Source organism: Gopherus evgoodei, chromosome 13 (genome assembly GCF_007399415.2).
Source record: "Gopherus evgoodei ecotype Sinaloan lineage chromosome 13, rGopEvg1_v1.p, whole genome shotgun sequence".
In the NCBI taxonomy this organism is placed as follows: Eukaryota; Metazoa; Chordata; order Testudines; family Testudinidae; genus Gopherus; species Gopherus evgoodei.
This window is the reverse complement of record NC_044334.1, coordinates 33,532,803-33,559,142: the sequence shown is the minus strand read 5'-3', so window position 1 is coordinate 33,559,142 and position 26,340 is coordinate 33,532,803. Positions and strand designations below refer to the sequence as shown.

At 53.1% G+C, this 26,340-nt stretch overlaps 3 non-coding genes across 3 annotated transcripts; all 3 read right to left on the bottom strand.

Annotated features, from left to right (window-relative positions):
• Nucleotides 1-102: 102 nt before the first annotated feature.
• Nucleotides 103-218, bottom strand: LOC115661247. Its single transcript, XR_004003054.1, has one exon. It is a non-coding gene; the product is annotated as a U5 spliceosomal RNA (small nuclear RNA).
• A 14,202-nt stretch (nucleotides 219-14,420) lies between these two features.
• Nucleotides 14,421-14,493, bottom strand: TRNAF-GAA. The gene has a single exon. It is a non-coding gene; the product is annotated as a tRNA-Phe (tRNA).
• A 10,276-nt stretch (nucleotides 14,494-24,769) lies between these two features.
• On the bottom strand, nucleotides 24,770-24,843 carry TRNAT-UGU. Its single transcript has one exon. It is a non-coding gene; the product is annotated as a tRNA-Thr (tRNA).
• Between the last annotated feature and the right edge of the window lie 1,497 nt (nucleotides 24,844-26,340).

The following is a 26,340-nucleotide window of genomic DNA, read 5'->3' as shown; positions in this document are numbered from 1 at the left end:
TCATTTTCAGAGCTCTGAGTTGTTTTCATACACTAATAGAAAATCTTGAGCCACTGACACCAGTTGAGGTAACATCCTTCTGTTCTTTTCACAACAGGGAACAGCCTCCCCAAAGCAAAGCCTCAAAAAATTGGGTACAAACTCATGAATGCTCGTCTCTATAGAAATCTTTAGTAAAAGGCAAAAGATTTATACAAACTGAAGAGAAAGCAGAGTACATAGAACACAGGGCAGAGGCGCTGCCGGGGCAACCACGTATGCTACCACAAATCAGGGTGACTACTCTCACAGCCCGCTAAACCGCAGAGCTTTTAGAGGAAATGGAATTGAACCGATTGACAGCCCGAGTTGGATCATGGGAACCGGGGACACAGGCAGCAAAACCAGCCCCTTGACCAGGGACTTGCTTCGCTGTGGGCAATGCACTGTGGTTATCCAAATAAGATGCTCTGGCCGTCTCCGGGGCTCAAAGGAGTCTTTTCTCCGGGCTGCCTCTGCTCCTTTCCCAGCTGGGCGGAGATTGGGATGCGGTGGGGGTGGGGAAGCTGCTCTCATGAGACAGTCCTGCTGATGCCCAGGTGCATGGAGGACGGAGCCCGGATGAGAAGCCAGAGGGTACTTGGCCTACAGCTCAGATCCGGAGCAAAAGCACACACTTTGCAAAGGAACAGGAGCCGGGATCTCGGACATGAGAGTCTATCTGCCGCCCGGGGTGCGACCCTGTGTTGTACCTGCTGCTTGGTCTGCCACTGCTGCAAAGTAGCTGGCCTCAGATCTTTGGGGTTCGCTGAGCTGCAGCTCACTTTGATACACGGGAACAGCTTAAAAATCATGGACTATCAGGGTTGGAAGGGACCTCAAGAGGTCATCTAGTCCAACCCAATCCCTAACTAAATCATCCCAGCCAGGGCTTTGTCAAGCCTGACCTTAAAAACCTCTAAGGAAGGAGATTCCACCACCTCCCTAGGGAACCCATTCCAATGCTTCACCACCCTCCTCGTGAAAAAGGGTTTTCCTAATATCCAACCTAAACCTTCCCCACCGCAACTTGGGACCATTGCTCCTTGTTCTGTCATCTGGTACCACTGAGAACAGTCTAGATCCATCCTCTTTGGAACCCCCTTTCAGCAGCGATCAATCCCCCCTCATTCTTCTCTTCTGCAGACTAAACAATCCCAGTTCCCTCAGCCTCTCCTCATAAGTCATGTCTTCCAGCCCCCTAATCATGGGAGCAGGGCTGGCTCTAGGTTTTTTGCCTCCCCAAGCAAAATAAATGTTTTCTGCCCCCTGTCCCAGCCCTGGGGTCCCCCCGCGGACCCGCCTGCTGCCGCAGTGCTGGGCTTCTCCCTTTCCCCCCCACCAGTGCCCTCCCCCCACCCCACTTCTGCCCTAGCCCTGGGCTCTCCCTCACCTCCACCTGCACCCTCCTTCCGCCGCAGCCCTGGGTCACTGGTAACTCGCTCCCAGGGCAAGTCATTCAGCAGGAATTTTGGATGTGCAAAAACACAGACAGGATTGGTTCCCATATGGTTAGAGAAGTGCTGTAAAGTGGAACAACTTCCAGCTTGTGTGATTGGAGGATATCTGGATGCATATTATAAGACTGTCCTCCATAAATGAGGAAAAGTTGAGGTGCCTTTATTATTATTTTGTTCCACTCTTTCATTCTATGGGGAATTTCCCAATGCAATATCACTGTCTTCCTTTTAAACAAACAAACAAAAAAGGCAATGGCTGTTGAAAATAGCAATTCCAGTCCTAATAACCACTGGGGAGCATTTCTTGCTCAATTTTATCCTACTTTTTCTACAGCAAGTTACAGTGGATCAGTATATTTGATTTGGGAGAAATGAAGTACCAACTGCCCAAACTGAGCTTGAGCACTCCTGAATTTTGAGGTGTTCAAATCTGGAAGGCAGGTGCTAGGGGTGTGTGTGTGTTGGTGGGGGAGGGGGCTGTGGGCTCTGCGGGGGAGAATGGCAGTATGTATGCAGCAGCGTGTCTGGAGCTGCGCGGAGCCAGACAAGCTGGTCTGAGTGGCACAGTAAGGGGGCTGGGATGTTGGAGAAGCGGTATGGGGTTCCAGGGGGGCAGTCAAGGGACAGGGAGCAGGGGTGGTTGGATGGTGTGGAGAATTGGGGGGGAAGTCAGGGGCAGGGAGAAGGGGGGGTAGATGGGTCAGGGGTTCGGGGGGGCAGTCAGGGGACAGGTAGCAGTTGGATAGGCATGGGAGTCCCAGGGGTTTGTCAGGGGACAGGTAGGGGGTGGGGTCCTGGGAGGAAGTTGGGGGGGGTCTCAGGAGGGGGCAGTTGGGGACAAGGTGAAGGGAGGCTTAGATAGGGGCTGGGATTCCAAGGGGCAGTTAGGGGCAGGGGTCCCGGGAGGGGGTGATCAGGGGGATTGGATGGGTTGGGGTTTCTGTAGGGGGCAGTCGGAGGGAGTGGATGGGGGCAGGGTGGGGCTTCCCTCCCCCTGGAGTGTCCCTGTTTTCTGAATGTTAAAATATGGTCTTCCTGCCATTCACAGGGCAACTCTCCACTCACAGCGCTGCCGCATGAGGCCCCCTCCTTCCTTTCCAGTTGGTAGTGGCCAAGGGAATGCTGGGAAATGTAGTTCTTTCCTTGCTCCAGGGCTGGCTCTATAGGCAGGGAGCTAACGAAGAAACTACAGCTCCCAGAGCCCCCTATTGGTTCTCAGCTCCCATGCCGCTCCTGCAAATGGGCTGCCCCAAGCAGGTGCTTGCTTTGCTGGTGCCTAGAGCCGCCCTACGGGTGGGGGGTGACGCTCCGGCTCCCCAGGGGCAGGGCAGCCTGACCTGCAGTCCAGCCTGTGCACCTCAGGCTGCCGTGAGCGCCATCTTGTGACTGAAGCCAGAATTGCAGGGTCAGTTCCAGCTCAGCCTGAAAGCCTCAGCTGACAGGGAACATCCTGCTTCAGGGCTGGCTCCTGGCTTTTTGCGTGTCTCCCCCCACCCCCCGAAAAGGGGGGCAGTGGCTGAAGTGCTGCCCCTTGGAAAGTGCCACCCCAAGCACATGCTTGGAGTGCTGGTGCCTGATCCCAGCACTGGAAATGGAACCCAGGAGTCCTGGCTCCCAGCCTCCCTTCCTCTAACCACTAGACCCCACTCCTCCCTCCCTTTTGGGGAGCCAGGATTCCTGGGTTCTAGCCCCATCTCTGGGAGCAGAGTGGTGTCTAGGGGTTAGAGCTGGAGGAGCCAAGACTCCTGGGTTCTACTCTCAGTGCTGCTGTGTCACCCTGGGCCTCTGTTTCTCCTCCCACTTTTTGGGTATGGAGCATTTAAACTCTCTGGGGCATGGCCTGTCTCTCGCTGTGTCTGGGCAGCGCCTGGCCCAACAGGGCCCTGATCTCAGCTAGGGCAGAGACTGTCTCTTTGTGTGTGCAGCCCCTGGCACAACAGGGGTTTTGAGTCTGCCCCGCTCTCTGTAGGTGCTGCTGTTGTACAGATAAATAGTCATGATACTAAAAGGCGTGGCAGTGCGTGAGTGCACCACCATTGCCATGCAAGGGAAAAGCCGGTACAAATTACCGGGGCCCGGTGGTCCAGAAGAGGGCCCAAGGCCTAGTTTCCCTGGCTTCATGCCCTGTTTAGCTGGTCCACCTTGCTGGGGGGCCTGAAAAATTTTTTCACCGGGCCTGAACCCTCTTTCAGCGGCCCTGAGGGTATGGGGGGCCTTGCCCGCCTCCACGGAGCATGGGGGTGCCAATAGGCACCTATGCATGGTCCCCCCAAGCAGGGCCAAAATGGAAATAGGGGGCCTGTGCCCCCAACATGGAGAATCTGGGGTGCAACCTTGCTTAATGGGTCAGTCTGTCCTTTCTCTGACTCTCCCATTCCACCTTCAACTAACGCTCGTGGTTCATTTGTTCTTTTTCATTCTTTTCCTTCTCTAGCTTGTGTGTTCTTGCTTTCTTTTCCCCCCCCTACCTTTCATACTCTTGCTTTCTTTCCTTTTTTTTCTATTTTTTTCTCTCCCTTTTGCGGGAAGGAACCAGACGCAGACAGCTCGTTTGCTCAGGAAGGCGCCCCGTCGTCAGGCGTGGCAGCCTTTTTATTCTTTCAGTTACAGTGTCATGCATAACTTACAGCCTTGTTTACTTGTTTCGCATTGGTGGAGGACTCTTTCTTCCCCTTTTCCCCTCACCCGCTGCATGTAGGCAGAGCGTGCTATACTTATCTAATCTATGATAGTGCGGAGTCTGCATTCTGTGGCAAGATGGGGTATGCAGGGGGCGGTTTCTGGTGGCTTGCCAGCCAGGCCCGATCCCTACATCTCCCCCTTTTCTTTTAGAAAGAGAGGACAGGCTTTTGTTTGGACCATGGGCACCCTTGGGTACACAACGAAATTAAGGAGGGGATACACTGAATGCCACAGCAGGCGAGTACGAGGAATAAAAGGCAGAGTCCTCCATAGGTTATTAGCTGATGTAACCAACCCCATCCCGGCAGCCAGCTAGATAGCCAGTCCCACCAGAAGGAAAACGGGTCATTGTTAATTTGAATTTGAGCAGTTAGATTCTTAATTGTGGCTAATTGATTATCGATAGCATGAGAGTGATCAGAGATATTAAAACAACACATATCATTAACTTTTTCACAACCATAATGATGCAGAAGCAAAAGATAATCGATAGCAGCCCTATTTTGCAAAATTCCATGGCGTAACTCAGTCTGTTCTTCATTAAGCAATGCCACTGCAATAGACGTGGCATTGAGGGCTTTAACTGCTGAACAAGCCAATCGGTTAAGATTTCTACTATTACTAATTGTTAAGCCAGGTATACCAACTAAGGAGGCAGCCAGGGCCACATATTCGGTTTTGGACAGAAGCTCGACTTTGGAATCGCAATCAGCTGACAGCCGAGTATACGAACGCTTTGCTCGTAATGTATGCTCGGACCGGGGAATAAGAATAAGGGACAGGCGGCTGATGCAGCAATAGGTGCCATCAGTAAGATTAGCTGGGATGTAATTAAAGGTTCGGTCAGTGCATGTCCAGAACCATCCAGGGGGCAATTTTATGTGCTTGTAAAGATAAGAGATATTATATGGCCTGGAACAATTAAGGGGGGTGGCAGGGAGAGTGACACAGGTGTGCGCCGTGCAATTGGTCATACGTGCACAGCTAGCATTTAAATCAGCAACATAAGGGGTAAGCAACTGAACAGCCCCATTTGGAAGGCGTTGGGACTGGGGTCCCCAATTATGATAGGCTGAAAAGCCCAAATTCTTAATTGTGGTGTTGCTTTCTAGGCTGGAGTAAAACCAGGTACTTTTTTCTATCTCATTGGCATCATGGCAAACTGGGATAAGGCATGTACCAAGTAATTGTCCTACCGCTGTTTGCTGGGAAAGGCAAAAATCAGTACGATTAATGGAAAGAGCCAGGACCTCCCATACATTGGTGGCTGGGGAATATGGGGGATGCATTGCTGCCTCAGACCCCAAGGGCAGACAAACAACAAATATCATTATGCTCAACAAAACACAAGAATTAGCATTCAAACAAGCAATGAGGGCAGTTAACAAATTTTCTGGGGACTTTTCCTTATCTTGTTGTTCCAGCAGGTGTTCAGCTTGCTGGGAGAGGGACTTTATTTGTCCCCACGTTACTGGAGCATTGGGAGTACCGTGGCGTCGCTCTTGAGACAAAGTCACTGTTATGGTCACCAGCGGATTAAAGTTGGGAATAGGATTGTTAAGGCCCTGGTGCCACGCCATGCTGTGGGTCGCTGGTGGGGTCCTCCTTCCACGGACGTATGTAATGAGCTGGGACCCACACCGGTCCTTGTGGTGTGCTGACGGCCGCGTATCCCCGCCCCCAGGTAATCAAAGGAACTGGGGCACTCCACGTAGTGCCGGGGAGTTGCCGATACGTTACTTTCGGGGCGGGGAGTTCCTTCTTGCACCTAAAATGTTTTTGTAAACGGGAAACATAATGGGTGCCATCAAAAACAAGATTTAAATGGTTGATTGTGTATAAAACGTGTGCTAACCACTCTTCCTTGTCTGGCAAGGTGGGCGGAATTCCCTCTTTTGTTTTTTGTTGGAGGAGAGCTGTTTTTAAGGTGCGGTTGGCGTGCTCTACAATGGCCTGGCCCTGTGAATTGTAGGGGATGCCAAAGGTGTGCACAACGCCCCAACGGGAGCAAAAGGCAGCGAATTGCTGAGAACAGTACGCGGGCCCATTATCTGTTTTGAGCTTGGCCGGGATGCCCATAACAGAAAAGCACCGAACAAAATGGTTGATAACGTGTCGAACACGTTCTCCTTTGTGGGGTGTGGCCCAAAGGTAACCTGAGTAAGTGTCAACAGTAACATGAAGAAAATTCCAAGGGGAAAAAGGGGGAAAACGTGTGACATCCATCTGCCAAAGCTGATTGGCGCCGAGGCCGCGGGGGTTAACGCCAGTGGGAGGGTAGGAATGAAGGGAGGAACACTGTGGGCATTGTTGGACAACAGCCTTAGCTTTATCCAATGGGATGGAAAATTGTTGAGCAAGCGCTTTAGCATTTTGATGATGAAAGGCGTGGCTGGAGGTAGGGGAGTGAACCCAGGAAATGCGCACTTGTGCATCAGCATAAGCGTTGCCTTCAGACAATGCCCCGGGGAGGGGAAGGTGGCTACGAATGTGTGCAATGAAGAATGGATGGGTCCGGGCACGTAACAACTGCTGGAGGGTAAGGAAGAGGGCAAGGAGTGACCGCTCCATGAGCGGAGTAACATAACTTCCGGCTATAGCAGTGCCAACATTAGCAACATAAAGACTGTCTGTTATAACATTGAGTGGGATGGCAGGGAAGTGAGAAAAGGCCAAGCAAAGAGCAGCAAGTTCCGCTCGCTGAGGGCTGGTTTGGGGAGTAGTAAATTTTGAATGCCATTGTGCGTCAGAACGCCAAGAAACCACACCGCGGGTAGGGCAGCCATCAGTAAAAACTGTAAGTGCGTCAGCTATAGGGGTGTGTTGGCAAAGGTTACGAAACACAGTGGGAATGTGACGAATGGCATGTAAGCGGGGATCCTTGCTAGTGTGATAAGAAAGGGAACCCACAAAACCTGCCAGAGCCAGTTGGAGGGCATCAGAAAAAGCAAGGGCTGATTCGGTGCCGCGTAATGGGAGAGGAAGAACAATTTCCACAGGATCCAATGCAAAAAGGGCGCGACAGCGGTGTCGGCCTTTGGTAATTAGCTGGGCAATCATGAGCTCCAAGGGGGACAAGGTATTAGGAGGAGAATGTGGGAGGTAGAGCCATTCAAGAATATGTAGCGGGGCAGCAGCAGGCTCCTGAGCCACAATGGCGCAGGGCTGCAGGGTGTCACAGAGACAGATTAATTTTGGTGGCACATTCTCGCAGGCACGGTTCACCCAGCGTTGGGCTAAAAGCTGATTTAATGCAGTTAAAACAGCCAATTGTTCAGTAGAAAGGGTAATAAGATCAGAAGGATGTTTGCCTTGAGTGAGGGCCATAAAGAGGGGACGCAGTGTTTGAGTGGTAATTTGATAATAGGGGCGGAGCCAATTAATAGCTCCCAAAAGTTGTTGTAGAACCACATAAGTAACAGGGTTGGGAAGCTGAAGAGAAGGAAGGATTGGTGTGGAGTAGGTGGCATGAAGCTTATGGCCCAAATATTGAAAGGGTTCATGGAGCTGAACCTTTTCAGGGGCAATTTGTAGCCCGTAACTCTGCAGAGAAGAGGTCAATTGACTAAGCCATTCCCTCGGGAGGACAGGGGCAGCGACCAAGATGTCATCCATATAATGGTAAACAAGGAGAGAGGGGAACTTTTGCCGAAAGGGGGTTAGGGCAGTGTTTACATAATGCTGGCACAAGGTGGGGCTATTAAGCATGCCTTGAGGGAGAACAGTCCACTGATAGCGTTGGGTTGGGCAAGAATTATTAAGGACAGGAACGGTAAAAGCAAAATACTTTTTATCTTGGTCCTGGAGCGGGATGGAGAAGAAACAATCCTTTAAATCGATTACAGCCAATTGGAAACCTTGGGGGATAAGATTTGGATTTGGGGAGCCACATTGCAGGGGGCCCATGGGCTCTAGGATTTTATTAATGGCTCGCAAATCATGTAATAGCCGCCATTTTCCTGATTTCTTTTTTATCACGAAAACAGGAGTATTATAGGGACTGGTGGTGGGTTCAAGGTGTCGGGCTGTACATTGTTCCTGAACTAAGGCATTGAGTGCGGCCAGCTTTTCGGCGGGAAGGGGCCACTGTTCCACCCAAACAGGGGAATGAGGTTTCCATGAGAGGGCCAAGGCGGTGGAAGCAGCTGCCATATAAAGGCAGAGAAAAATACTTTAACTACAGGGGTGGAAAAATTCACGATAGAGGTGGTCCAACTGTTCCCAGTTGGGATTTAGGGCACTTAAGGCTAGGCACCAGTTACGGTCCTCGCTATACTCCTCCTCATAAAACGCCGCAGGCGAGTGGCTGGGGTTGGTGGTTATAAAATACACTTCAAAGCGGCCTCCTATTTGTCGAATATACAGAAATGGGCGAAGGACCGCAAGGCAGGAGGTTTGTGGGTAAGAGCGCCGGACAAACAACCGGCTACGGTGAGAGGGGTCACATATTACTCTATAGGCATCTTGTACAGCTGGATTGGAATCATTACAATGTATGCCATTGCTAAGGAGGGGGCTAACAAAAGCCGTGTAAATTTCGGTTTCAGTCCAGCTTTCGCTGTAATAATGATTGTGATATGGGTGCATAAATTTAAGGAAGTACGAGCGTAGCTCCTAACTGAGAAAGGAGATCTCGGCCCCACAGGTTGAACTCAATGGGAAGGATACAGGGTTTAATTTGAGCCACTGTTAGTTGTGTGGCAGGGTCCACCACTGGTAGCCAGTTGCTACTTCGTTTGGAGGCTTGGCTACCTCCAACACCCCACACCGAAGGGGCCACTTCGGAGGGCCAGGAAGGGTCCCACTCCTTGTTTGCTATTACTGAGACGTCAGCCCCAGTGTCTAAGAGCCCCGTCAAAACCTTACCGTGGATCTGATAAGAACAGGTAGGCTTACGATTGTGTATGTGTTGGAGCACGGCGGCGACCTGAGGGTGGTAAGTTGAGTCAGTTGTTACTTTTTCGCCGTTGGTGGGTTGCAGGGGGTCAGCGCGTGTGGAGCCAAATCCCCCTGTACGTTCCTGTAGGGAAACTGCAGGACAATAGTAAGGAAGCAACAACAATTGGGACCAGGACTCCCCTTTCTTAAGGGACAGCGGAAGCTGCCCCCAATACTGGGCATAGATGGTGCCAGTATAATCAGCATCAATGACCCCCGGGACAGTCATAATGCCTTTATAGTGAGCGGAAGAACGGGGGAGCACAAGCCCCACCGTTCCAGGAGGGAGGGGGCCCCGAAGTTGAGTGGGCATCAGGAGTACCTCCCCGGGGAGCTGAGAATTCATGTCTTCTGCGTTTTCCAGATCGATACCCGCACTGCCAGAGGTGGCAGGGGGAGGGAAACCGCTCTCTCCCTCGGTTAGACCGGGGCCCGAGGGGGGGCCGACTGGGAGTTTCCCGAAGGGGTAGAGCGGCACTGAGTAGCCCAATGGAAGCCTTTGTTACACTTGGGGCACTTTTTGTTTGGGCGGTTTCCACCCCCTCCCCCTGGTGGTTGTCCCCGCTCGCGGCTAGCTCCTCCCCCCGGCGCCCGGCACTCTCGGCGAAAATGGCCCGGCTTGTTGCAATTAAAACAATTGCCCGGAGGTTTGCTGCCGGCACGCAAGGCTCCGGCAAGCAACGCCATGGCATGGGTCTGAGTCCCCACCTCGGCACAAGCCTGGATCATATCCGCCAAAGAGTACTGCGCGCGGTGAATGACTGTTTGGAGAATACGGCGACAATCGGCATTAGCCTGCTCTGCCGACAACCGACGAATTAGTTCTTCTTGGGCTTCTGGGTTATCAATTTGTTGGGCAATGGCTTCTTTTAATCTATCTACAAACTGATGAAAGGGCTCAGAAGACCCTTGTCTAATACTAGTGAATGACGACAAGGGCTTGCCAGTCATGGGAACGCGACGAAACGCTCGCATGACGGAGAGTGCAGTGCGTTTGAAGGATTCTGCCGGGAGCGGCAATTGCGCCTCCACCTCCGCAAACGCTCCCGACCCATAAATTTGTTCAGGAGTGTTCTGTGCAGAGGAGCAGGCCAATGCCGCAGCCCGAAACTCACTGTCCCATAGACAATACTGGGCGGGGGATAAAATCATTCGGAACAGGTGTTTCCAGCCCATTGGTAACATAACATAGACTGTGCCCAGCCCCTCAATGAGACCCTCCACATAAGTGGACTTAAGGCCGGATTGGCGAATTCCGTTATTCAGCTCGCTAATAACTTTGAACGGTAACGGGTGATGTGAAGCAATTGTCTCTCTGGCCTCGTTCAAGATATAAGTAACTGGATAAAGGGCCGGGAATTCTCCCTCCCATTCCTCCAACAAGGGGGAAGCGTCTGTCGCCATCGCCTGCTGGAGAGCGGCTTGCACCGCGCTCTGAGCCGGCGAGGGCGAAGGAGAAGGAGAAGGAGGCGACGGTAACGGGGGATCAGAGAGGGTAGGACTGGGAGCCGTCGCCCTAGGGGCAGGACAAGGGGGTTTAGGTTCCGTGACATAGGATGGATGTGGGATAGGGGTGGGAGAGGCAAGCGGGGGTGCCTCCTTCCGCAAATGCCCGATTGCCTCTGCACAGTGTTGCCACAGCAAGATGTGTTGGATGGGCGCTCGTGGCTCCTTTAGGAGCCGTTTGCCTACATTTTGCCAGTCAGAAACCTCGAGAGACCCTCTCTCGGGGTACCAAGGGCACTTAACCTCTATAACATGGAGCAAATCCTCCACATGTCGCTGTGATGCTGTTGTGCGACCGGTTACCTTGAGTAACTTAACCAGCTCTCTCGCATGAGCCTTCTGCTGCACGGACAAGTCCCCCCCCATACTCACGAGGGAGTGCGCAAAGACGCACTGTGGTGCACCAGGGCTCGACCGGCCGGTGGGTACGGAGGGCTGGAATCACGTCGGGGTCACCAGATGCGGGAAGGAACCAGACGCAGACAGCTCGTTTGCTCAGGAAGGCGCCCCGTCGTCAGGCGTGGCAGCCTTTTTATTCTTTCAGTTACAGTGTCATGCATAACTTACAGCCTTGTTTACTTGTTTCGCATTGGTGGAGGACTCTTTCTTCCCCTTTTCCCCTCACCTGCTGCATGTAGGCAGAGCGTGCTGTACTTATCTAATCTATGATAGTGCGGAGTCTGCATTCTGTGGCAAGATGGGGTATGCAGGGGGCGGTTTCTGGTGGCTTGCCAGCCAGGACCAATCCCTACACCCTTTATTTCTTTCTCTTCCTTCCATGTTCTTTTCGCTCTCACTCTCTCGCTGGTTATTTTTTTCACTCGCTCTTTTTTCTCACTCCCTTCCAAGCCAAGCACGTTCTCCTCACACACACATTTTGACAGGTTTTCCTCCTGATCACTGAGTGTATTAAGCACGTCTTCAGTGGGGGTTTGGCATGCCAGGGAGCAGGAAGCAGGCTGATCGGGTGTCTTTGTGGCTGTCTGCTGGCCACACATAAGCATGGTCCTCCCCTCCTCTTGCCCCTCCCTCAGTTGCTCTGTAGCTTTTAAGCCTTCCCTTGGAGCTGTCAGCACCAGCCGCCTCTGCTGTAGGTGCCCAGAGCAGGAAAGGTGTGTTGGGCTCCAGCCTGGGACTCTTCCACTGTCCTGCCTAGCCCTGACTATCAAGCCTGGCCCTGGCACTCCTTCCTTCAAGCGCCATGTGGACAAGAGGGAACATGTGGCTGCAAGCAAAATGGCCAAACTTGTGGGCATCAGGAGAAATTGTGAAAATCCCAAGCAGCTGGTCAAACCACAGGACTGTAGGCATCAGCAACCAGGGCAGTAAGTTCTAGAGCCCCAACCCATTGTGGCCCTCACAACTGGGCTCTAAAGGGCAAGTCACCTAGCAGGAGGAGAAAGATTTGCTCTTACCCAGCTGGCAACAGGGAAGTTGAACACTGTGAGCTCCAGGGGTTTGCCACAAGGTCCCACTGAGATTTGAATTCAGATGCAGGATTCAGAGTCCTGAGGGCTGCCCATTACACCATGGCAGCAGCTTGTGCTGCTGTTTCTGCACATCGGTGATCCTCACTGGGCCAGCTCATGTAAGGGACTGTTGGCCCCTTACTAAAGCTCAGTGGGTTTTTGGTTGGCTAGTTCCCAGTACCAATAGAAGAGGGAAGGATCAATAGGAAATCAGGACCCTAAGACTGAAAGTCCCCAGGAGCAATGGGGAGAGGCCAAAGCTCCAAAGTTAGCCCAACTGACGGGCCAGGCAGTGTAATGAGGGAGTCACCAGGGCAGGGAATCCCATCATCTATGTGAGCTGGAACTACCTGGGCCAGAGTGGGACCCAGCTAAGGAGAAAGCAGGAGCCCGAGAAGAGGCAGGGAGAAGAGCTGCGCCAGCCAGGGAGAACCAGAACAGATCCATGCTAGGAACTGAGCCGGAGCAGCATGAGCCACAGAAGCTGCCCAGGGAGCAGATCTGTGCTGGGAGAAGAGCTGCAGCAAGCGGAGCCAGAGAGGCCAGAGGAGCAGCCCAGGGAGATGGAGGCAGAGCCGCAGCAGCACTGGGGCTGGAGGTGGGTGCAGTGAGCAGCTTGGGAGAGTGAGAGGGACCCTGGGCAGAAGGCCCAGCGCAAGGAGATGCCACCAATCAAGAGGCCTTGCAGGCCAGACTCTCGGGGGTGGGGGATCATATCCCCTACATGGGGGCTGACACTGGGAACAAGGGTCCTGTCACCTAGAACATGTGGCCACTGCCAGAGCAAGTGTCTGGCCCGTGGTGTCCCTGCACACAGCCAGGACCTGGGAAGGAGGCCTCGGACAGTGGTTAAAAGCTGAGTGCCTTAAAAGCTGAGTGCCTAGACGGGCTTGAACGTTGGATCTTCAGATTAAGAGCCTGATGTTCTACCAACTGAGTTAGTTGAGACCATTTTCCCCATTCACCCCAAGAGCGAGCAGGTAGGCAAAAGAGAGGCAAAAAATGTCCCAGGAACCCCTCCTCTTTTTCTGCACATCCACTGCCTGTCAGCAGGATTCCTCCTCCTCCTCCCTCCTGTGCCTCAGTGTGACTAAATCTCCACACCTAGACAGCTGGTCCATCCGCTGCACCCCAGTCCCCCCATGCCTGAGCCTCCCTGCCAAAGCCCTGCACCTGGCTCCATAGAATTAAGTCTCACATGTTGATGGGAACTCGACTTCTTGTGCCCAGAGAGTCTTGGCCCCCCTAAGTAGATGACCTGAGAAACACAATGTCCAACTTTTCCAAAGAAGAGCTTGGAGGGGTTTCTTTTGGTGTTACCATGTGGCCTAATGGATAAGGTGTCTGAGTGTGGATCTGAAGATTGAGGGTTCAAGTCCCTTGGTGGCTGTGTTTCTGCAGTTCTACCATTGTGCTGAAAGTTCTGCTCCCTTCAGGGCTGGAACCTCTTCTTGGCTGCTCTGGCTTCAGCTAGAGCCCTGGGAAGGAGCTGGGGGGATGGGCATCACAAAGGCTGGGACATGAGACCCAGGTGCTTCCAGTCTAGCCTTTGCCCTTCCTAGTTTGCCAAAGAAAATGGGCAGCTGCCTGGGCTAGCATGTGCGCCTGTCCCTGTGCTGGAGGATGCTTGCTACATACGGTCTTCAGAGCCTGGGTGTTTCTCTACTTCTCGCCAGTTCAGGAAAAGCCTCTTGGGGTAAAATCTCCTGCCCCACTGCAAAAGTGAGCACCCTGATTGGGACCAGTCAGAGGCCCCACCATGGGGGCTGGCCCTGCTTTCCTACCAACTTGTGACATTATCCACAGAGCATCAGCAGCTGCCCTGCGTGCTGGTGACCTTCAGTGGGTGTTTGGCATGGCAGGGAGCAGCCTGCCTGGGTGTTTTTGTGCCTGTCTGAAGGCCACACATAGGCATAGTCCTGCCCTCCTCTAGCCCTGACCTCAGTTGCTCTGTGGCTTTTAAGCCTTCCCTTGGAGCTGTCAGCACCAGCTGCCTCTGCTCTAGGTGCCCAGAGGAGGAGAGGTGTGTGGGGTCACTTTTACAGATGCCCCTTCCCTGGTACTGCCCTTGCTGAGCTGCACAGAGGAGCTTCCATCCCCAATCCCTGCCTGTCACTGCCCAGCAGCTCTCTGGCACCGTTCCTGAGGACAACTCTGCCTCACTTTCTTCCTACCATGTTGGGAAAGACAGTTCTCATTATTAAAGGTCAGGTGGGCCAACTAGGGGCAGAAGCCTGTTCTCTGTTTGCCTACTGCAGAGCCCAAGCTCAGGAACTCACCTTGGGTGCAGGCACTGTTGTGCTCCCAGAAAACAAGCCACCCCTGCACAAAGAGAGATGACAGGGCTTGCCAAAGCCTGGGATTGAACCAGGGACCTTTAGATCTTCAGTCTAACACTCTCCCAACTGAGCTACTTTGGCAATTGTACAAGAATGTTTTGGCCTGTTGCTTCTCTGTCTGGGATGTTTTTGTCAGCAGTTGCAGACAAAAAGGACAGGAAAACAAAAGGCTGCTCCACACCCCCACCGGAGGAACCCGTCACCATTAGCTGTGGTGAGTAAGAAGTGGCTGTTGGCTGACAGGGCCTGTCCCCCAGGAGCTGGAACAGCAGCTGCCACCTCCCCCTTGGCTCCAGGCTGTGATAAATGCTCATTGCCTGGCTGCATGGGCGGATGCTGCTCCGTGCTCTGGAGATCATCTGTATTGCTCTGTCAACCCCTCGTCTTCACTGAGCCAGCCTGGCAAGGTCCCAAGTGCCCCCTCCGGCCTGGCAGCTGAGAGTCTGTGCAGACATCAACCCCCCTGCCAGCCCCACAGGCAGCAGAAGCGCCAGCCCCCCCAGCACCACAGGGGCACTCAATGCACTTCCTGTGGGGAAATGGCTCCTTAGTGTCCAGCTGCTAGAGTGAGAGCCAGGAGAGAGCAGTGTCTGGCTCACCGTGGGGGAGAGAAGAGACCTGATGAGTCTGGATCTCCCTCTGTCTCCCCCCAATGCTGGTCAGTTTTATTGTCACTGTAATAGTCAGTGCTTCCCTTTAGGGCTGGCCCTAGAGGGGTCTGAGGTCTGGGAGAAACCCCCCCTTTCTTCCCCAGGCCCTGCCCCCACTCCACTCCTTCCCCCAAGCTCCCACCCCATCTCTTCCCATCCTGCCCCATTCCTCTCCCACCCCCACCTCTTCCCGTCCCTGATCCTTCCCCTCCCCACCCAGCGCCTCTTGCACCCCTCTGAACAGCTGATCACTGGCAAGTGGGAGGCACTGAAAGGGAAGAGGAGGAGCTTGTCAGCAAGGCCTGTAGTATGTGTGTGTGGGGGGGGAAGGTGGCTGTAAGTGGGTGCTGAGCACCTATTTTTTCTCTGTTGGTTCTGTGGCCCCATAGCTCCCATGGAGTTGCTGACTTGGCTTCCTTCGCACTCTAGAGAGAGGAGCAGAACCAGGGCTATGCCTGATCCATGGGGCACCAGGTGAGTGCCAGAGGCTTCAGGTGCTGAGAGTTTGCCTGGCCCCTCAAGGACACAGTGTGAGGTGGTGCCCCAGGGATCTCTGTGAAAGGAGCAGAACAGGATTTATTTGGGGTGAGGAGAGAATTGAGAGTGTCTCAAGGGGTTGTACAGAGGTGTTGCCCGGGTGAGAGACTGGCTAAAACACAGGCTTCACTGCTGAGTAGGATTCAAACCTGCACAAGGAAACCCTATTGGAGTTCAACTCCCACACCTTAACCACTCAGCCATCACAGCTGTGAGTGAAAAAAATGCCCCACTGCCAGATAAACTGGTAAAGAATCACAATGACCAGCTGTGAAGTCATCTGAACTACAGAATTCCCACTGCAAACCTGGCTCCCAAAGCATGGGGGGGGGACTGGGGGTTTGTTTCTTTGTTTAGCCATGTGCAGTCGCACAGAAAGTCTCCCTTCCCACAGAGCGGGAATGGGAAATGATTCTCAACTTGAAGCCTGATGTAGGGTGACCAGACGTCCCGATTTTATCGGGACTGTCCCTATATTTGCTTGTTTGTCCCGCGTCCCGACTGATGTTTGGTCGGGACCCTGGACAAACAAATAACTTTGTCCTCTTCTCCAGCACACAGGCATAGTCTGGATGGATACTTGCCCCCCCAACTCCACCCCCTCATTCCCCCATTGGATCCCTCCCCATATCCCGGCCCTGGCCCTGCCCCCAGCCCCACCCCCTCACTGCCCCATTGGATCCCTCCCCAAATCCTCGCCCTGGCCCTGCCTCTTCCCCAAGCACGCGGCATTCTTCCTCCCTCCCAGGTTTGCACACAGGCCATGGCCATGGCCAGGAGCGCAGCGCAGAAGCTGCTCCAGCCCTTCAGCCTGCGGGGCAGCGCAGTGGGGCTGGGGGCAGCACGGAGCAGGCAGGGCCCTGGTGGGCGGGGGGGCGGAGACACAAGTGAGGCAGACACGCTCCTGCTGGGAGCTGCTGGTTCACCCCTTGCCCGGGAGCTGCAGGAGGGGCCCGGATCATGGCTCGGCTGCAGAGCTCGGAGCCCAGGCTGGGCCCAGGAGTGAGGGGATGGGGGAGCTGGGGGTGTAGCAGGGGTTGGAGCCGAGAGTTGGTTGGAGATGGGGCTGTGCCACTTCCGCTTGGCGGCGGGGGGGCCTTCCGGCTTTTTTTTTTTTTTTTGCTCTGCCCCCCACATCCCGATATTTCATCCTTGACATCTGGTCACCCTAGCCTGATATGAAGGAGGATGTCTGGACCAAGGGGCCAGGGACTGGCCTTTGCTAGAGAAACCACTGTCAAGTTTTAGCCAGTTAGGACAAGTCAACAAATAAGAACAACCTCAGGTATCACTAACTGCTACAGGTTGCATATTCCTTCATGCAGCAGTTTCTGGCACTACACCTGCACAGCTCTGCTCCCCGGCTCTTCTCAGGCTCCTGCTCTCTCCTTAGCTCTGCCCCACTCTGGCCCAGGCAGTTCCAGCTCACATGGAGGATGGGACCTCCTGGCCTGGTGACTCCCTCATTACACTGCCTGGCCTGTCAGTGCAGCTAACTTGGAGCTTTGGCCTCTCCCCATTGTCCCTGGGGACTGTCAGTCTCAGGGTCCTGATTTCCTATTGATCCTTCCCCCTTCTATTGGTGCTGGGAACTAGCCAACCAACCCCCGCGCCCCCCCCACACTAAGTTTTAGTAAAGGGCCAAGAGCCCCCTTACACAAGCCAGCCCCACGAGGGTCACCGATGTGCAGAGAAGGCAGCACAAGCTGGTCCCATGGTGTAATGGGCAGCACTCAGGACTCTGAATCTTGTAATCTGAGTTCAAATCTCACTGGGACCTTGTGTTGGCTTGTGGCCATAGGTGGCAGGTTATATACATTTGCAGTGCTTTGGCTCTAGGAATATTCAGGGCTGGGGGCCCTGCTCCAGCAATGTTTGGAGCTGGATCTCTTCCCCTGGCCTTCCTGGATTGGGCCCAGGCCCCTTCCTGCCACCCCTCCCCTTGCATGTCCCCCACTGTGGTGTCCCTGCCTGACAAAAAGCAGTGTGCACCTGTACCCTGCCTGCTCCTGCTGCTGGAGTAGAGTGATTCTGGGCAGAACTGCTGTCCTAGTGCCTGCCCTCTGCTAATGGCAAGGCAGGCTGCCCTGAGCCTCTCCATTGCCCTGAGCTTCTCGGGGACAGGCCCTGTCAGCCAACAGACACTTCTTATTCACCACAGCTAACGGTGCCGGGTTCCTCCAGTCGGGGTGTGGAGCAGCCAATTGTTTTCTTGTCCTTTTTGTCTGCAACTGCTGACAAAAACATCCCAGATAGAGAAGCAACAGGCCAAAATACACAAATGTAGATGCCAAAGAAGCTCAATTGGGAGAGCATTAGACTGAAAAGCTAAAGGTCTGTGGTCCAATCCTGGGCTTTGGCAGACCCTGTCATCCCTCTTTGTGCAGGGGTGGCTTGTTTTCCGGGAGCAAAGCAGTGCCTGCACCTAAATGAGTTCCTGAGCGTGGGCTCTGCAGTAGGAAAACAGAGAACAGGCTTCTGCCCCTAGTTGGCCCACCTGACCTTTAATGATGAGAACTGTCTTTCCCAACATGGTAGGAAGAAAGTGAGGCAGGGTAGCCCTCAGAAATGGCGCCAGAGGGCTGCTGGGCAGTGACAGGCAGGGATTGGGGATGGAAGCTCCTCTGGGCAGCTGAACAAGGGCAGTACCAGGGAAGGGGCATCTGTAAAAGTGACCCAGCACATCTCTCCTCCTCTGGGCATCTAGAGCAGAGGCAGCTGGTGCTGACAGCTCCAAGGGAAGGCTTAAAAGCCACAGAGTAACTGAGGTCAGGGCTAGAGGAGGGCAGGACCATGCCTATGTGTGGTCTTCAGATAGGCACAAAAACACCCAGGCAGGCTGCTCCCTGCCATGCCAAACACCCACTGAAGGTCACCAGCATGTGAGGCAGCTGCTGATGCTCTGTGGATAACATCACAAGATGGTAGGAAAGCAGGGCCAGCTCCCATGGTATGGCCTCTGACTATCCCACTCAAGGTGCTCACTTTTGCAGTGGGGCAGGAGATTTTACCCCAAGAGGCTTTTCCCCAGCTGGCAGGAAGCAGAGAAACACCCAGGCTCCGAAGACGCTATGTAGCAAGTACCCTCCAGCACAGGGACAGGCGCACACGCTAGCCCGGGCAGCCGCCCATTTTCTTTGGCAAATCAGGAAGGGCAAAGGCTAGACTGGAAGCGCCTGGGTCTCATGTCCCAGCCTTTGTGATGCCCACCCCCCAACTCCTTCCTGGGGCTCTAGCTGAAGCCAGAGCAGCCAAGAAGAGGTTCCAGCCCTGAAGGGAGCAGGACTTTCAGTACAATGGTAAAACTGCAGAAACACAACCACCAAGGGACTCACACCCTCAATCTTCTGATCCACACTCAGACACCTTATCCATTGTCTTAAACAGATAGCTAAGAGTTAATGTTCTTTTACCTGGAAAGGAGTAACCTGAAACACCTGACCAGAGGACCAATCAGGAAACAAGACTTTTTCAAATCTGGGTGGAGGGAAGTTTGTGTGTGAGTCCTTTGTCTTGTGTCTGTCCCTCTCGGCTCTGGTAAGGATTTTTCTGTCTCCTGCTTTCTAATCTTCTGTTTCCCAGTTGTAAGTACAGAAAGGATAGTGGTTTATATGTTTTTTTTTTTTGTATTTACATGGAGTGTTTTGCTGGAGTGTTTTGAATTGTGTTCTTTTTGATTAAGGCTGTTTATTCATATTTCTTTTAAGCATTTGACCCTGTAGTTGTCATCTTAATACAGAGAGACCATTTTTATGTATTTTTTCTTCCTTTTTATATAAAGCTTTCTTGTTAAGACCTGTTGGAGTTTTTCTTTAGTGGGGAACTCCAGGGAATTGAGTCTGTAGCTCACCAGGGAATTGGTGGGAGGAAGAAGTCAGGGGGAAATCTGTGTGTGTTAGATTTACTAGCCTGACTTTGCATACCCTCTGGGTGAGGGAGGAAGAGGAGAGATTAGCTCTCTCTCGGTACTTGTGTTTTCCAGGACTGGAAATAGAGAGGGTGGAATCCCTCTGTTTAGATTCACGGAGCTTGCTTCTGTATATCTCTCCAGGAACCCAGGGAGGGAACACCTGGAGGATGGAAGGGAAATGGTTTATTCCCCTTTGTTGTGAGACTCAAGGAATTTGGATCTTTGGGGTCCCCAGGGAAGGTTTTTGAGGGGGACCAGAGTGCCCCAAAACACTCTAATTTTTTGGGTGGTGGCAGCTTTACCAGGTCCAAGCTGGTAACTAAGCTTGGAGGTTTTCATGCTAACACCCATATTTTGGACGCTAAGGTCCAAATCTGGGAATTATGTTATGACATCCATTAGATCACATGGTAACATGAAAAACCCCCCTCCAAGCACTTCTTTGGAAAAGTCGAACATTGTGTTTCTCAGGTCATCTACTGAGAGGGGCCGAGACTCTCCGGGCACAAGAAGTCGAGTTCCCAGCAACACGTGAGACTTAATTCTATGGAGCCAGGTGCACGGCTTTGGCAGGGAGGCTCAGGCATGGGGGGATTGGGGTGCAGCAGATGGACCAGCTGTCTAGGTGTGGAGATTTAGTCACACTGAGGCACAAGAGGGAGGAAGAGGAGGAATCCTTCTGACAGGCAGTGGATGTGCAGAAAAAGAGGAGGGGTTCCTGGGACTTTTTTTGCCTCCTTTGCCTACCTGCTTGCTCTTGTGGTGAATGGGAAAAATGGTTTCAACTAGCTCAGTTGGTAAAACATCAGGCTTTTAATGTGAAGATCCAGGGTTCAAGCCCCTGTCTAAACACTCAGCTTTTAAGTGGCCTTAAGTGCCAGGAGCCAAATGATTCCTGGTGCTGTCCACCAGCCACATGCAGATTCCCAGAATCCATGGCCATTTCCTGGAAAGGTTCCTTTCCTCAGGAATCAGGAGAGAGGCCACATCCACAGGAGCAGGCCTAGCACAAGCAGTCTCTGATTGGGAGGAAGAGCTGTGGGGCCAGGTGCTGAGAAAACTCAGAGGGAGAGCAGCAGAGATGAAGGGAAGAGAGACAGAGAAGCAATGAGTACAGAGGGCAAGTGTACAGGGGGTTCAGGTCAGGCTATTGTGGGGAACTTCCCTGGTTTATACATGACCCTGGTGCAACTGGCCAAAGAAAGGATCTGAGTCCCCACCCGCTTACCCAGAGGCCTGTCTGACCCCAAGGACGCTCTTTCTACTCTCACGTGTGGCAGAGTCCTCATAACCCCAACAAGGCTGGGCCCAGAAATCCTGGGGGGCTTGATCCCCAATCTTGTCGTGCTCACTTGAACAGGGCTACAGTGTCCCCACTCTGGGGTACTCTCTCCACTCTGGGCACTTCCCTGACCCACTCATCATTGCATTGCATTGCTTCAAGCAAATACAATTTATTACCCAGCAATTAATGTAAAACACAAGGAAAGATTAAAGGAAAACACATTACCCTGTTCTGTGGTGCAGGGAGAGCACAACCAGCATCTCTGGAGTGTCAGGGCAGGTCACAGTCTCTCCCTCACCTGTCCCAGGTCTCCTTCCCAGGCCCTGGCTGTGCTGCAGGGACACCACGGGCCGGACACTTGCTCTGGCAGTGCCACATGCTCTAGCTGACAGGACCCTTGTTCCCAGTGTCAGCCCCCATATAGGGGATATGATCCCCCCACCCCCGAAGGTCTGGCCTGCAAGGCCTCTTGATTGGTGGCATCTGCTTGTGCTGAGCCTTCTGCCCAGGGTCCCTCTCACTCTCTCAAGCTGCTCACTGCAACCACCTCCAGCCCCAGTGCTGCTGCGGCTCTGCCTCCAGCTCCCTGGTCTCCTCCTCTGACCTCTCTGGCTCTACTTGCTGCAGCTCTTCTCCCAGCACAGATCTGCTCCCTGGGCAGCTTCTGTGGCTCATGCTGCTCCGGCTCAGTTCCTAGCATGGATCTGCTCTGCTTCTTCCTGGCTGGCACAGCTCTGCTCCTCGCCTCTTCTCGGGCTCCTGCTTTCTCCTTAGCTGGGTCCCACTCTGGCCCAGGTAGTTCCAGCTCACACACATGATGGATCCCCTGCCCTGGTGACTCCCTCATTACACTGCCTGGCCTGTCAGTTGGGCTAACTTTGGCCTCTCCCTATTGCTCCTGGGGACTATCAGTCTTAGGGTCCTGATTTCCTATTGATCCTTCCCCCTTCTATTGGTACTGGGAACTGGCCAACCAAAAACCCGCTGAGCTTTAGTAAGGGGCCAACAGTCCCTGACACGAGCTGGCCCCGTGAGGGTCAGCGATGTGCAGAGACAGCAGCACAAGCTGGTGCCATGGTATACCGGGCAGCACTTAGGACTCTGAATCCTGCAATCTGAATTCAAATCTCAGTGGGACCTTGTGGCAAACCCCTGGAGCTCACAGTGTTCAACTTCCCTGTTTCCAGCTGGGTAAGAGCAAATCTTTCTCCTCCTGCTGGGTGACTTGCCCTCTAGAGCCTGGTTGTGAGGGCCCCAATGGGTTGGGGCTCTAGAACTTACTACCCAGGTTGCTGATGCCTGCAGTCCTGTGGTTTGACCAGATGCTTGGGATTCTCACAGTTTCACCTGATGCTCACAAGTTTGGCCATTTTGCTTGCAGCCACATGTTCCCTCTTGTCCACATGGCGCTTGAAGGAAGGAGTGCCAGGGCCAGGCTTAATAGTCAGGGCTAGGCAGGACAGAGGAAGAGTCCCAGTCTGGAGCCCAACACACCTTTTCTGCTCTGGGCTCCTAGAGCAGAGGCGACTGGTGCTGACAGCTCCAAGGGAAGGCTTAAAAGCTACAGAGCAACTGAGGGAGGGGCAAGAGAAGGGGAGGACCATGTTTATGCGTGGCCAGCAGACAGCCACAAAGACGCCTGGCTAGCCTGCTCCCTGGCATGCCAAACACCCACTGAAGACGTGCTTAATACACTCAGTGATCAGGAGGAAAACCTGTCAAAATCCGTGTGCGAGGAGAACTTGCTTGGCTTGGAAGAGAGCGAGTAAAAAGAGCGAGTGAAAAAAATAACCAGGGAGAAAGCGAGAGTGAAAAGAACATGTAAGGTGGAGAAAGAAATAAAGGGAGAGAAAAAAACAGGAAAAGAAGGAAAGAAAGGAAGAGCATGAAAGATAGTGGGGAAAAAAGAAAGCAAGAACATACATGCTAGAGAAGGAAAGGAATGAAAAAGAACGAATGAAACACAAACGCTAGTTGAAGCTGGAATGGGACAGTCAGAGAAAGGACAGACTGACCCGTTAAGCAAGGTTGCACCCCAGATTCTCCATGTTGGGGGGCACAGGCCCCTTATTTCCATCCTGGCCCTGCTTGGGGGGACCATGCATAGGTGCCTATTGATGCCCCCATGCTCCGTGAAGGGGGGCAAGTCCCCCCATACCCTCAGGGCAGCTGAAAGTGGATTTAGGCCCCGATGAAAAAATTTTTCAGGCCCCCCCAGCAAGAGTGGACCAGCTAAACAGGGCAATGAAGCCAGGGAAACCAGGCCCTGGGCCCTCTTCTGGACCACCGGGCCCCGGTAATCTGTACTGGCTTTCCCCTTGCATGGCAATGGTGGTGCACTCACGCACTGCCACGCCTTTTAGTATCATGACTATTTATCTGTATAACAGCAGCACTTACAGAGAGCGGGGCAGAGTCAAACCCCTGTTGTGCCAGGGGCTGCACAGACACAGAGACAGTCCCTGCCCCAGCTGAGATCAGGGCCCCGTTGGGCCGGGCACTGCCCAGACACAGCGAGAAACAGGCCATGCCCCAGAGACTTTACAGGCTCCATACCCAAAAAGTGGGAGGAGAAACAGAGGTCCAGGGTGACACAGCAGCACTGAGAGTAGAACCCAGGAGTCCTGGCTCCTCTTGCTCTAACCACTAGACCCCACTCTGCTCCCAGAGATGGGGCTAGAACCCAGGAATCCTGGCTCCCCAAAAGGGGGGGAGTGGGGTCTAGTGGTTAGAAGAAGAGGAGCTGGGAGCCAGGACTCCTGGGTTCCATTTCCAGTGCTGGGATCAGGCACCAGTGCTCCAAGGATGTGCTTGGGGGCGGCACTCCAGCCCATGTCCCCCCTTTTTTTGGAGAAGGGGGGCGCGCAAAAAGCCAGGAGCCAGCCCTGAAGCAGGATGTTCCCTGTCAGCTGAGGCTTTCAGGCTGAGCTGGAACTGACCCTGCAATTCTGGCTTCAGTCACAAGATGGCGCTCACGGCAGCCTGAGGTGCACAGGCTGGACTGCAGGTCAGGCTGCCCTGCCCCTGGGGAGCCGGAGCGTCACCCCCCCCCCCCCGTAGGGCGGCTCTAGGCACCAGCAAAGCAAGCACCTGCTTGGGGCAGCCCATTTGCAGGAGCAGCATGGGAGCTGAGAACCAATAGGGGGCTCTGGGAGCTGTAGTTCTTTGGTTAGCTCCCTGCCTATAGAGCCAGCCCTTGAGCAGGGAAAGAACTACATTTCCCAGCATTCCCTTGGCCACTACCAACTGGAAAAGAAGGAGGGGCCTCATGCAGCAGGGTGCTGTGAGTGAAGAGTGATAGGGAGACCATATTTTTACATTCAAAAAACAGGACACTCCAGGGGGAGGGAAGCCCCCTGTTGGTTCTCAGCTCCCATGCCGCTTCTGCAAATGGGCTGCCCCAAGCAGGTGCTTGATTTGCTGGTGCCTAAGGCCTCCCCTGCTCACAAGGCAGACTTTGTACTAACCATGTCATCATTATATGAGAGTGGTGAATATGGGGCTTCCAGGTGCTGCTTTGAGCACAGCATGCCACACCTGGGCTTCCATTGCAATGGAGACGTACCCTTAGAGTCCATCTCTCCTGGGATAAAGATGGCAGCAGGGCTGGCCTGGGTCATCTGACTTGGACTCCTGGACGTAAAGCTGAGAGGCTAAAAACTGTGGTGCAGATATTTGTATTCATGCTGAAGCCTGGGTTCAAAAACCCTCACCCCTCGTGGGGCCTCAGAGGTTGGGCTCAAGCCCATATGTCTTCACTGTAATTTTATAGAGGTTGGGAGGGAGTTTAGCAAATGGAAATGGTAAAACCGCATTGAGGGGACTGGACCACTGACCTATCAATTCTTAACACCCAAACTTTCAGTAACTCTATTATCAGTGCCTGTGAGTGTAATTTAAACCATAGGTCCACCTAGCTCTGAATCTTGTCTTCTGACAGTAGCCAATACTAGGTGCCCTAAAAACCATTCCCCAAGGCACCACTGGGAGTTGAACCCAGGATCTCCTGTTTACAAAATAAGTACTTTAACCAGCTAAGCCACGGTGCCTGCTGTTATTTAAAGCATCATGTCTGCCTACACCTGACTCTCTGCCAATCCCCACTGGGCTCTGACAAGTGTTGCTCATGTTTGGATGCTGTAAAGCAGAGGGGCAGGTGAAGTTTTGCTCCCAAGGTGTGTGTGTGATTCTTTGGACAGGTCTACACTACAAATTAGGTTGGTGTAATTACATTACTTAGGCTGGCAATCAGGGCCGCCTTTACAGTTTTCGCCGCCTCAAGCAGCACACCGAATTGCCGCTGCGGGCGCAGGAGGGCGGGGGGGCAGTCCTTGTGCCCTTAGGGCGGCAGGCGGGTTTCCGCGGTGGCGGCAATTTGGCTGCAGTTTCTATGTTTAGCTGAAGCCGCCATGGAAAAGCACCTGCCGCGTTAAGGGCATACGGACTGCCCCCGCCATCCGCGGCGACAATTCGGTGCACTGCTTGGGGGCAAAACAAGGGGGACAGCCGCCTCTTGCAGATTGCCGCCCCAAGCACCAGCTTGGAATGCTGGTGCCTGGAGCAGCCCTGCTGGCAATGCAGTTCTATCAACCTAATCCCAGTGTAGATAGCCGCTCAGCTGTTAGAACTTTCTGGATCTATGAAAGGGGAGGGGAGCAGCCTCTGTAGCAGGAATGCAGGGCAGGCAAGTTCACGGCAGGCATTGTGGGATACTGGTGGAGGCCAGTTATGATGATATAATGACCAGCAGCATTTACACTGGCAATTTGTCGCTTGAAGTTTGCTGCAAAAAGCTCTAGACTTCTCGTCGAGGTGGTTTTATTTTGTCATCAGAACAGGGCAGTTTTGTCGCCAGACGTGGCATTGCAGTTTGTACACCAGCCACAAGCTGCTGACCGAGGGAGCATTGTGCGTTTTTCACACATCTGAGCAATATAATGATTCTGAAATAACTGTGTAGTGCAGACCTGGCCAAATATTCACACATACACAGGTTGCAAGGAAAAGTTCACCTACTTCTCTGCTTTGCAGAATCCAAACACATGCAAAGGTTGTCAGGCCCTGGTGGGGCTGACAAGGAGTCAAGTGTGGGTAGACAGTGTGCCTTAACTATAGTCAAGTACCATGGCTTGTAAACCAGAGATTCTGGGTTTAACTCCCAGTTGTGCCTTGTTGAGTAACTCTTGGAGTACCTGGTATTGGCTTCTGTCAGAGAACAAAACACAGAGTTGAGTGGGCCTTTGGTCCAGCCCAGTACAGCTGTTTTTATGGTTTAAATTACACTCACAGGCACTGATAATAGAGTTACTGAAAGTTTGGAAGTTAAGAGCTGATAGGTCAGTATTCCATCCTTTCACAGATGATCCCCTCCCTCTGGGACAGGGTCAGGTCTGGGCTCTCACACCAAATGGCTCATTGTGACTGCCAGAATCTGTGAGCAGCTCATTTAGTTTACACTGAGAGTTGAGTCCTGCTTTGTGCAGTGTGTGTGAGAATGAAAATCGTAAACCACCCTTTGAAATAACAAATGCAGCAATACGTGTTAT